This window comes from Agelaius phoeniceus, chromosome 3 (genome assembly GCF_051311805.1).
Source record: "Agelaius phoeniceus isolate bAgePho1 chromosome 3, bAgePho1.hap1, whole genome shotgun sequence".
In the NCBI taxonomy this organism is placed as follows: Eukaryota; Metazoa; Chordata; class Aves; order Passeriformes; family Icteridae; genus Agelaius; species Agelaius phoeniceus.
Window position 1 is genome coordinate 88,979,329 of NC_135267.1, and position 13,031 is coordinate 88,992,359.

The window sequence follows — 13,031 nt, forward strand, 5'->3', positions numbered from 1 at the left end:
CACTGTGGGGACAGGAAAAATCAGTCACACAAATGACTGCCACCACCTCCCTGCAACTCCACTCGTTGCAAGGAGGCTTGAGGTGTTGGTTCCTGCCTCACAAGGGTTTGCACTCAACACAGAGGACTTGCAGGTGCCAAATGAGCTGTACATCAGCCTCCTATTTTATGTCCTTGTCCATTTACTAGTCACCTGCACACTTTTGTCTTTTGTTTCATCATTCAGTTCATCTTCAGTAGTACAGTGTATTTAAAACAGATTTATTTACTTCTCTTAAACCATTTCAAGGGCACTTCTGAAGATATCAGAGATTCTCTGAAGCATCATGAGGAAAACAGGATGTTGCAAGAGCAACTGGGTAGAGCTTATTTTATCTGCTGACAACAGGGAGCACAAAGGGTGCCTTGATATACAGACCCATGATGTGGTACCATTATGGAGAAAGATGCTAGAATTACTCTGTATGGTCATCAGACTGCATGAAGATAAATTCCAGATTTGAAGAGGTGCTGCCCTATAGTTAATCAATAAGGCTGACACAGGCTGACACTGCCCGTGGGATCCTAGCACTAGGTGTGAGGGTGCAGGGCCTGGGAGCAGGGGTGGCATCACAGCAGGCAGGCAAGCCCTGAGCACCAGGGCTCTGAGGCTGATGGGAGAAGTCCCAGACACAGAAAGGGAATCTTGGTCTCTATACAGGGCTCCCACAGGGCTGCAAAGTCTGCTATCACTCAGCAAAGGACAAGGAGCCTAAAAACAATGATGGTTAATTAATATCTCACACTTCCATAATATTCAATCCTGGGTCCTATATATAGCTTATAATCAGTGGTCTGGGATTATGTTAGCAAACAGCAGCATTCATGAAATGAGGAAGCTGAGGCACTTGTTGCTGGTATGAAGGGTATGAAATCAGAGGAAAATACAAACTGAGGCCTTAGAGAACAGTAGTTTCAGGTCCAGGAGGAAAACCTCACCTTCCCACTCTGAATCTTGTGTTCCTCAACTGGACAATGTGACATAGGCTAGCCAGCCATGTTTAATCAATACTTACACATTTTTGTTAGTCATTCATGGACTTAATATTTATTAAAATATTTCTCACAGCCTTGTTCCTGCACACTACTCTATTTCAGCATGCGGAGCATTCAGTGACAGCTTCCATGTAGCTGTCTTCTGTAATCACATCTTCTGCCCTCCCAAAATATCTCTTTCCCTTATGGGAAACAGCATGGAAGAAATAGCATCTTTTATGTCATAGCTGCTGTATGACAACTGTGTGGTTTCCATCTACACCTTACACTCATTATAAATATTCACTTTTTGACAGCTAGAATCTTCCCTTTGGGGCTTTGGTGCCAATCCAAATCCCAGGAAAGTGTAAGAAAACAAATTAATTAGCAGGCACTGGAGAGTGTGAATGTTGCCCAAAGGTATACATTGGCAACTAAATAGGAGAAGCCTATGATGCTTATTAAGTGACTTGAGTTTGGCTGGTTGGCAGGAACACAGCTCCTGCACCAGAGAGCAGTGGGCAGCTCTGCAGCTGGAGCACAGCCAGAGCCCCGCACTGCTTCTTTCTAGCTGGGTCTATCTCCTGCTCCACTTAGGAGTGACATCAGGAAGCCACCTCAGATTTGAGGTAGGTGCTTTATATTTGATCATATATATTTGCTATAAACAAGACAGGCCAGAGTCTCCACATTAACATGCAAGGCTGTAAGATAACCAAAGTGACATCCCCTCAGCAATGAGCAGCTTCCCACTTTAGCATCCACAGAGCATGGTAGCCACTCAAACAGGGCTCTAATTTTGGCCACTAATAAGAAGAGGCAAGTAAGCTGATGAGACCCGAAACACTTTGTTTACTCCCTCTTTCTCAGACTATTTTTCATTCACCATTACAAATATTCAAATTAAAGCAAACACTGCAGATATGAGGGAATCTTTAATTCACTGACAAGAAATGCTGCCTTCAGGACCTCTTTCATGACCACTATAAATAGAAAGCCATAACACTGCAAAACTGGAATCAGTGCTGACAGTCCAGCTCTTGCCTTCTTTAAAGAAGTTGCCAAAATGTGCAGAAATTGAACAGAAATTCGGAGAGATAACACACTGTTTGCTCAGTGCACCTCATCTGTAATTTACAGATTGCAAATGTTGGCATCACTTGAACACTCTAAATGTTGGCATCACTTGAACACTCTACTCTTCCTTTAAAAAAGTGTCCCTTGCCTAGAGCTTTAGACAAATCATCTAATTTCCCAGCAAGCCAGTAACATTCAATTGAGTGCTGCTACTAGAGCAGAACAAAATATGTTCCTGTTGCGTCATAAATAGAGAACTGTTGAGTCCAGAACTTACAGGTCAAGGTGCAGGAAGGGGCTGATGCCTTTGTCATACCTTACATTTCTGGATGAACTCCTCTTTCAAAAGCATAACTATACCTCTGAGTATGGGAGATAGGCAAAAACAAGCAAAAAAGATGGCTATACCAGCTCTGGCCTACAGCACCAGATATTTCCATCCTTCGTTGCACTAGCTAAATGTAATACTCATGTAATAAGCAAAGTCCAAAGAATGTCAATTTAAAAATTCCTCTGAATGTCATATGTCAACTGTGTCTTATACCAACATGTTCCCCATTCTTCTCTGTGCTTCTTGCTCCCTCTCCCAGTTACATTTTCTGGTGTCATGTATCTTTTAATGAGGAGGAAGGATGTTTAAATTTCTCTACATAAAAAACTCTCAGCAATCTTCTGAAAGCAGATACCTTTAACAAACAAATTAAATTGCGAAAGAGTCCCACTTAAAAAGCAAGCATGCAAACAAAAACTCCATAAAAGTTCCTGAACAAGCCCCATCTTGAGAGAGAACTTGAGAGAGAACCCTGCACTGGGCTGAGGGTATGATTAAGCACTGATAACCCCAGAAACTGGAAAGTTTCCCAAGGGCTTAAGAGATCTTTAAACATAACTCCCTCTGCAACTAAAATTTGAACTCAGTTCCTTGGAAGTGAAACTCGAGCCTGTTCATCCTGGTAACCTCATGTTAAGGCACCATGTGAAGTGCCTGCCTTTCCAGGCTGAGGCTTTCTGCCTCTGCTGGTGGAGAGCTGCAGCACAGCCGGTGCAAGGAGGCAATTAGCACCAGGCTGATTGATGCCTGCTGATACCTGCATGCTGTGTGAAGGGGAAAATGCAGGGAATGTGAATAGAGCAAGAGTCCACACACATAAGAAGGGACTGTGAGCTATTGAGGCATGGACAGCTAATGGAAATACCCTCTGCAGTGCCATGATACACCCCCAAGGCACCCTCCAGCTGGCAGGGCTTTTGGGCCCTTAGGAGAATCCATCCTCAGGAAACACAGAGACAGATGATGTGTGTTTAATGACACAACAGAAATGTTTCTGGCCGTGCACATGAATGTATGGAGTCTCCTGACTGGGGAGGAAGCTGGCATCAATGAATCTCATGACCAAACAGGGTCATATAACATATATAAATGCACACAGGGTCATTTGTGCTTTCCTCATGGTCTGTGCCTGTGCCTTACCTGGCTTTATGAGAGGTGACATCAATCAATTTGGGAAAATACTTGGGATCCTCAACTTCCAAGGAAGGAATGGATAAAATCTCCAACAGATCTGGGATTTTGGAAAGCTGTTAGACTCACCTAAAGTAAAACACAGAAAGTATATCGTGAAACACTGAATATGGTACTTTTCTTCCATTATTTCTGAAAAGGGTAATTAATGTCTTTGCCTGTGCTGTAGAAAACTCTGAGACAAATCTGTCCTTCAGGTCACAGGAAGTGGTGACATAGAGGCAAAAAATAAAATCAGTGTTGCATTCAGTTTACATCCATGTGGTTCCCACTGCTAGAGCCCAGATTATTTTTTTCCTTTAATTTTAATCATGCCTGCAGAAAATGAGAACCATGTAGTACACTCCTTCAAGCCAGAGTGCAGATACCCTGACTCCCCTTCCCTACCAACAGCCTTTGGGGCCACATCATCCCTGACCATTCCAGAACACAGCTTCACTGACAGCATATACAACTTGACAAGTAAAAAGTACAAGATGGTGAAGGAATTTTCTTCTCTCCCCACCCCCACCTTCTAGTAGCACAGAATCTATATAAACAAATGATATCATTGACTTTGCCAGTAGATTATTCTTTTCATCTGGGAATACTACTTCATTTAAAATAAGGGATTGGAAACCCTTCACAAGAGACAGGTAAAACTAGCATAGAAACATCATTCCCAAAAATAGCTAAAAAAAAGAAAAAAAAAAGAAAAAGTAAAAGCAAGAGCCAGAGGTTAACCTACAAGGGCCCTACAAGGGCTTTTTTTTTTTTTTTTTCATTTTAGCTGCTATGGGCTTTCTTGGAGAGAAATATTTGCTCCCAGAAGTGATGGAAATCCTGGCTTTGCCCTGACTTGAAGCTGAGCTTAACCGGAGGGGTGAAACAACTTACAAGAAGTACTGATTGCTCCCCCTGTTCATTCAAGTAATATGCTGGCCCACAGGGGCCCTTTGCTGCTCCTCAGCAGCCAGGGCCAGGCAGAGACATAAGTGAGAGGAGCAGAGTAGGGGCAGTGCTTGACTTTCCCTAGGGGTCCCACACTGGAGAAGCACCACCTCACATTATCCCCACTGTATCTCTTGCAAGGAGCACAGTGGGCAAGCAAGCAGCCTGTCCCACAGGAGGGAGGGAAGGAGGGAAGCTGCCTTAGTCAGTGTAGCAGGAGTCAGTGCTGCTCCCTGCACTCTGAGAAGATGGAGGGAGATGTGTCCCCATTCTGTCTTGGAAATAAAATGCTTCTCTTAATCATCCCGGTATAATAATAAAACTTTCCACTCAGGCAGAGCATACAAGACCTCTCATATGCTCTTAAAACTTCTTCTTTGGATTTGTTGTGCAAAAAGGCACCATAAACTAGAGGTAAACCCACAGGTTTTCCCTTGGTGCTGGGAGCCCTCACTTCAGTGCATCCCCACTGGAGCTTCACAAACCGTGAAAATTGCTCTCTTTTGTTTTTTCCCAATGATGCCATGAAACCAAGACACCACAAAAGGGCAGCTAACTGCAAATATCAAGCTTCAAAAGATAACAGCTTATATGATCTCTGACAAGTTTCTACAGATATTTTCTTTTCCTACTATTTAAACCTGCTGCAGAGTCCTTATGCATCCATGTAGGTAGTCCTGGAGTGGATTTTATGGGGTAACGCAAGATCCCCAAGACAGACATGGGTCACCTTGGGCTGACAACAGAAAGGGGAATATAAAAGAAGATTTCAAGGTCATTTCCAAGCCACTAGTAATTTTTTTTCTGCTTGCCAAGATACACTGATTAAATCGTCACATCTCGGTACAAACATTATGAAATTTTCTGTTCATAGTATATAAACTTCTATAAAAGTTCAGCAAAAATTCATGTGGATTCAATCAATGACCTGGAGAATAGGGGGAAAGGAGTATTAAATTTTTTTGCACCAATAATTTGTATAAATTCAGCAAAAAATTGCATTTTACTGTCCGTCAATATACAAGTCCTTTGCATGACTGGGGGGGGCATGACACCCAAATTGCCTGATTTCACTGATTCAATGCAGCTTCTGCCAGTCAACAAGAGCTTTCAGCCACGACAAAGACTGAAATAAAGCATACCAAATAAAAGCCATGGACATATAATTGTCATTTCCCAAAAGCTTCTTTCAGTCCCAGCTTCTCAGAAAACTACCCAAGCATTAAAGCTGCTGCCTCTCAGGGAAACTAATTATAATAAAAAAAAAAAAAAGGGTTGCAGGGGGGGACGGACAGGATGCAGCCCACATGTGTAACTGAATATATAAAGGATAATTGTGTCACTAAAGCTAACAACATTTGAGATGGCAAAAGAACCACAAGGCAAGAATGGATGTGTTGGACACCATCAGGCTCCCATCAGATTACTCACATAAAAATGCAGCCATCACCAAAAGAATGTAATCCTTGTGTGCTTCCACTGATACGACTCAGATGTGTACGCTGGTATTTCTGAGCTCTTGCAGAGCTGAAAGTGTCAGCAATTCATTGTTTACTGTCTGGACTGAATTGACTCTTGGAGCTCCTTAACCATGCACAGCCAGCCAGTGCTTCATCCACCAAGGCATGCTGATTGCCATCCAAGCAACACAAGCTTCCCCAGAGTTCTAAAGCAGGGTCCTCCTCACATCGTCCAAGGAGCTGCTCACAAAGAATCCATTTAATCACTGCAGCTCCACCTTTGTGGCACAGCAAGACAATTGTCCTTTTGAGTAGAAGAAAGTCCTGGGATCAAGGAAAGCCAGTGGGTGCTGCCAGGAAGGCAGCAGCTGAGGGTAGTCATACTTTCTGGCCATAATTTATCATTAAAAGGAGTTGCTATCTCTATCAGTGCAATTGCACAGCCCCAAAGAAATCATGAGAACATATTTTCTGAATAACTTCAGTCATTCCCTTGTCTAACCTTGCCAACAAAAAGTTCACTAAGACAAGTTTTTCTGTCAGCAGTTGAGCTAATGAAACTCAGCTTCCTATGGATTTGTTACATAACCCCACAAAACTGCTGAAACCAGCTTCCTACCGCCCTGTTACACATTTGGGTTTACTCTGCACCCCTCACTGACAATATTCTCAAGTTTTCTGATGTTTACTCATCCTTCCAAAATAGTCATGTCCCTGAAAAACTGACAGTGAATGATACCTTATAGGCATCCCTCCCTTACTACTGTCACCCATTCACCCTGGTGGTCTCACCTATTTCTCTTTCCTGTCTGACACCCTGTAGTTACTTGTCTCCAGTGACATCTTTGGCTCCCACAAAATGGAAGGACAATGGCTGAATGACCACGGCTTTACCTTGAGGGGGCATTAATCAAGCTTTTGGAAAATTTCCACCAGACTTCATGAAAATCATAAAAATGGTAATGTCTTTGAGAGGTTTTTCTTTCTTTCTAGATTGGCTGAAATTTGCTGACAGTTTGAAAAGTTATGTGGAGGAGCTGGGGGGGGGGGACCAACAGATGGACAGACAGCCATAGCAACTGTATAAGCCACATTTCTTCAGAAAACCACACTAAAAATAGAAGAAAAATACTGTGGCTGACAGATTTAATTAACATAAACATACAAGGTTTTTATTCCATTAGCATTCTTACTGGTCTAACTATTGCATGAGAGGTTTAGTTGCCATTTCTGATAGAAAATAACTCAGCTGTGCAACATTCTGTCTGGAAATAGTCCCTCAGACTCTGAATTCCTAGGCCAACGACATCCTTTCCTACTGCTTCTTCACATTAGTCAAGGGTTGCCTCTAGCAGACACAGAGCAATCTCTTAAACTTGTCTTGTGGATTTTTTCCTTCTCTCTGTTTATTTGTATTTAACTTGGAAGAGCTGCAGACTGAATAAGGATATTAAGACTCGCATTTGAAACAATGTGTTATGTACTAAGGGAATAAATCAAAGTCATGATGTCAGTGGAAAAACTCTCATTAGATTCAATCAGTTTGGAGTGCCAGTTAATAGAGAGTAGAAACTCTTGGTGAGAAAGTATCAGAGCATCTCATGTGACTGAGGTCCTGCAGCCAGCTGAGTTGGGCCACCCTTTGTGTGCTGGGACCAGGCAAAGTAAATCCAAGCAGCACAATGCAGTGACTTGCAGACATGCTAACCTGAAGAAGCCCTCCAGCAATACAGCTCTTAGGGCTGTTTGTAGCATTAGTGCAGATTGTGATACCTCTTCTTTTGAGGGATACAAGCTAAAAAGGTATGCCCTCATAACACCTAAAAATTAATAAAAATACTCCTTTTCTCAATCTCTAATTTTGGGATTAAAGTTCCTGAGTTATCCTTTCAGCCTAGCCTGTAGCTAGGATGTAGCTAGGATGATTTGTCTGAATGCTGCCTTAGATTTGTAACACCCTGATCCCAGATCAGATACATTTTTCTTCAGTAATTCCACACAGCCTTTAGGACACTACTAGATGACACACTCAAGTCATCTAGGGAATTAGAGAGACTTGTCCAAATAAAGTAGAATTTACCTGAAGGAAAAAGCCACTACAAGTTCCATCTAAAATTCACCTTGGAATGTCTTTGATAAGTGGTGAGCTGATCTTGTTTGGATAGGAGTATGAAATTAATTCCATCTAAATATCAGAGGTGCCCATTCCATGGGATACTGACATATCAGACACAAATACAGAATGAGCAGGTTTTGGTTGAACCATTATTAAATTTTTCAGCTCTGTGATGGTAGCAGGGCAACTAAGAGACCATGCAGATAATTGCAGAAATATGCAAGGACAGCAGAAACTAAAATCACTACAATTCATTTAAATCTTCTGCCTAAGGAAATCAATGTAATATAAAAAGATTATCTGAGATAGGATACTGTTGGGAGAGTTCAGATCTTTTTTTATCTGCTGCTCTGTTCCAGGCAGGCTTTTTTTTCTCTCTCAACTCATACAGTGTGATCATGCTGAGGAGGTCTCGTACATTTTGTAACTCTAAAATTTTCCCCTTATTTGGTTTTGCAGATTCAATCACTGTACAGGGTCCCTAGCCTTCCCCAGGGGTATGGACAGACCCTACAGCCCTACAGAGACTGAGATTCACCCTTGCAGTCTTACTGGTTTGGGTTAGCACCCTGACAAATGACCCAGAAGAAAGCTATCATCTCCTCCTTCCATACACCAGCATCTACATTCACATCCAATGTGCTAGCTCGCAGCCCTCAAAGCAACATTCCTCAAAGCTGTCTCTCTGCTGCTTCTCCTGCAAAACATTGTCTATGGGAAAGGAACAGACAGATGTCAAGGTCAGCCTGTGACTGACAGTCAACAGCTTTTACTTCTCCTCCCTTGCTCACTCTGGCTCTGTTACTGACAATTCAGCCTTTCCACAGCCGTTCATTTCCTTGACTGCTTCCCAGCCATGTATTTCCATTGTGAAAATCTGAAGGCAGGCCTGTCCTGTTGGTTATTTGCAGATCTTCAATGCACACAGACACTGCAATGACATAAATACAGGTCAGCAGCTAAGTTAGTGACATGGGACTCTGGAAAAGGAGCTCACATGACATATGTGAAAAATTCAAGTCCTGGCAGAGGTTTCCATGATGATTGATAAATTCCATCTCAGCAAAGGCACCTTCTGCTATGAGTATTTCAATGGCATGGAAACTTCAGAGAGGATTTTTGGTTTTCCTTTATCTTTTGATATTTGTCACACCAATCTGATATAAAATCTTGCACTTCATTTCTACAAATTTCATGACACAGGGAGGAAGAAAACACAAACATCTGAACTACTTGTGAGATCTGCCTGGGAGATTAGATGAAGGAAAATCAAGAGCTAAACCTAGCTGTGGAAAAGGAAACAGACTATAACTGTTGTCAGGTGCAGCAGAGCCTCTTGGGAGTCATAAGGACTTGGTCTTTCCAAAAGGAGGTGTGCAAACAATGAGAAAAATTGCCATAAAATTATTTATTTTCAGGGAAATGGATGAATTCTCAATTTTACAGGTTGAAGAGAGCAGAGGAAAAGACATCTGTATGTTTTCATAGCTTGTGTTTGGATAGTTACTCATCAGAAAATGTTAGAGGGTTTTGACACTGTGAGTACACCATAAAAACTCATTTTCCTCTTGCATCCCTTACAAATAACTATCTTCTACTTTCCTCCTTCATCCTCTGGGTTGCAAATAAGGATGGTAACTAAGGAAGCACATGAAAATGGCAGTCAAGTTTGTGTAGCAGCAGCTGAAAACTTTCTGGTTGTTCAGAAGAACCAAAATCTACTTAGAAGGACTCAGATGGTGGACAGGAAAACAAGAGGTGGCAATGGCCAAGAGGGGAGCTCATTGCCCTCAGAGATCTGCCATCCCAAAACCTCCCTGACAAAGCTCTGTAACTATTCAGCAGCCAGAAAATGCTAAAGCTGGAGCAGAAGACAGAATGGGAGGAGGGAGACCTTGGCACTGTATGGAAGTGGACACTGGGTGATTTCACCAGAAACCTCACCACATTTCTCCCTCCTGAATGCACGGACCAGCTCTACAGGAAAAGCTGTAAGATGAGGCAGCCTCTAATTTTAAATGACTCTTACATTCAAAACCCCAGGTAATGCTGCAGGACTACAAAGCCTCTTTGAGAGCCCTTGCTGAAGCAGAAATTTTCACCTCACAAGAAAGCCAAGAGCAGGAGTTCCTGAAAAAACAGGCCAAAAGCAGCTACCTTGTAAATAACACTAATATCAGAAAGTCTCCTGGACCTCAAAGTGAAACCAGTGGGCCAAGGACCTGGTCACTGGGCTGTACTGGTCCAAGAGATGCTGCTCAGAACATGAATCATAGAAGCAGGACAGTCACATCCTGTTCTGAGTGTGCTGTTTATTTTTCCTCCTCCTTCAGTCCTGGACATCTCTGCTGTGCCTGCCACCAATGCTGCCAGCTGCAGAGGTTACAAGGTGCACGACTGTCAACAGGAACAGAACTATAATCACAGCAGCTCCTGAAGCAGCTATCAACTTGCAGCCAAGTTCAGACAAGAGCCAGAAATCTATCGGTCAAAAACTTTTCCTAAAACTGACTGTTTTTTTTTCTGTCAATGGGACTGCAAAGCATGGAAAAGTACTATTCTGACTCAGTTATCTCTCCACAACCACTTGCCTTACATAGAGCTAAATCATTGGCCAAAACCAGCAGCTGAGGAAAAGCAGGCCCCCTACCTGGCACATACCAGCCTTGAGGCAGTTTTGGTATGTAAAATCAGTTAAGAGAGAAGACTGGCTCTGCCTCCATATCAATCTTTAAGACTGTGTGATAGACTCTGAAGCAACAAACATATTCATTTTACACTGAGGAACTTTGTCCCTGACTTTCTGGTCAAAGAGGGCAGTGACAAGCACAGTATTTAAACTGCATGACACAAGGGTAAAACTGGCATGGTTCGCAGGGGTCCCAGGACAAGGGAAGAGATGAGAGTCTTGATTCCATGTTTCAGAAGGCTGATTTATTATTTTATGATATGTATTCTATTAAAAGAAAGTGATATATTAAAACTATACTAAAGAAAGAAGAGAGGATTTCATCAGAAGACTAGCAAAGAAAGGAATGGAATGATAATAAAACTGACCAGAGAGTCTGAGACAGCTGGACTGTAATTGGTCATCAAGTACAAACAATCCACATGAGACCAATCAAAGATGCACCTGATGCATTCCACAGCAGTAGATAATTATTGTTTTTCTTTTTCTCTGAGGCTTCTCAGCTTCTCAGGAGAAAAAATCCTAGCAAAAGTATTTTTCAGAAAATATGTCTGTGACAGTAGAACTGTGGCTCCCCTAGTGCTGCTCATCTCATGCCCCCAGTGAAAGCCTAAGCAAGGAAGCCCTGGCTAATTTAAGCACTGTAGGACTTTTACCACTGCCTTCCATGGGAGGAGAGTCTCGTTGCAGTTATACTGACACCTACCCAGCCACTGCATTTTCATAGGATGCCAGCAGACCTAACATGGGTGATACTATTTTTCCAGTGAGTGCCCTTATTAACAGTGACAACATGGCTTGTCCAGACAACACACGACTGTGCAAAGGTCACCTTGAAAGGAATTGTGCTGAAGATCCCAGCTAGAGGATGCAATTAAAAGTGTATTACTTTAAATAACTCCCAAAGTCATGCCCTCGTTGCTGCAGGACATTAAGACAGATATTTAAGGGACTCCTCCATTTGTTGAGCTCATCACAAGAAATGTTATTAATGCTTAAAAAGGTTTCCTTTGTGAAACCAGCCATTTAGAGCAGAAAGGTAGTGGAACTTACACAAGCAAGCATGCTCCATCAAAAGCAAACCTTAGGTTAACTGGCACACAGTATTGGGCAGAGTGCCCAAATAAGACCAGAGCTTCTGCAAGAAAATAATTGTACAAGATAGCCCCTCTGAAACACATTAATATTCAGTCTTCCTGCCATTAGTGTAATTTTCCCTGATCTCAGAAGCCTTGAGCCCAGAGGATGCACACCTTCCCAAGCCCTTTTGCTCCCCTTGTTTCTTAGAATAAGATCAGCCTAGGTGTTCAGGGAGCTCCTGTGACAGCTGTGGCTTCCCATGGGACCTGGGTAGCCAGGAGGCAGGGAAGTGGCATAACAAAATACTACATTTGTAGTAAGCCAGAATCACCTTGCCACCACTGGAGACTTCACAGGCATTTTATAGAGGATGTCTTGTCTTTTTGTCACTCCTGCTGTTTCACATGCTAGAGTTACCTTCTGGAGGTTTGGCAAATATACCAGTCCTCTGGGAACACTCTGCCCTTAACAGGGTGAGACCATAACACAAGCTGGAAGAGTGGTGACATGAAGAAAAGAGTTGGTTTTCCTACACACTCCAGAGAATGCTCTTGAGCATAAGTCAGGGTTGAGCATCAGTTTCTAAAATGATAGGGCTGCCTGTGTCAGGAACAGCACCTTTACCCACACTGTCAGCTTTTTCAGGCCAGTTATGGTTTGTAACATTGTGAGCAGAGCAGCAAAAGTTTCCAAGCCCTGTCAGTATCCTGACAAAAAAGCCCCAGTGACTTTTGTCAGGTCATCTTCACGTCACTTGAAGAGTTGACCCAGGATGGAGTGAGACACTTCCATTCCCCAGACACTGAGCACTGGTCCAGCCATTCCCAAATTCAGGGTTATGACCCCATTTGGGCTTCAGGAATTATGAGAGTATTTACAACTAAAGGTCAGTTGTACCCAATATCTATGCTAGTGCTACAGACCCAGAGTCATTCACACCCACTTCTGCTTCCCATCCCAGTGTTCCTTCATCTTAGTCTTCTTGCTGGCTTTTAAGCAAGGAAGAAGAAATGGGCATAGTAATATTGCATTTCTATTATCTAGTTCTCAACATTTTAGTTACTATGAAAACATTTCCCAGTTAGTCTAGATTAACATCAGTATTGTCTTCATTTGAGCAAGTGCTTTACCTAAGAAAAGAGTG

At 42.6% G+C, this 13,031-nt stretch overlaps 1 long non-coding RNA gene across 1 annotated transcript in view; it reads right to left on the reverse strand.

Moving 5' to 3' along the window:
* The window catches only part of LOC143693732 (uncharacterized), a 55,568-nt gene that overhangs the window by 14,849 nt on the left and 27,688 nt on the right, over window positions 1–13,031 (reverse strand). The window contains exon 3 of the long non-coding RNA XR_013181674.1: window positions 3,562–3,681. This is a non-coding gene — a long non-coding RNA (uncharacterized LOC143693732). The remainder of the gene's footprint in view (window positions 1–3,561; window positions 3,682–13,031) is intronic.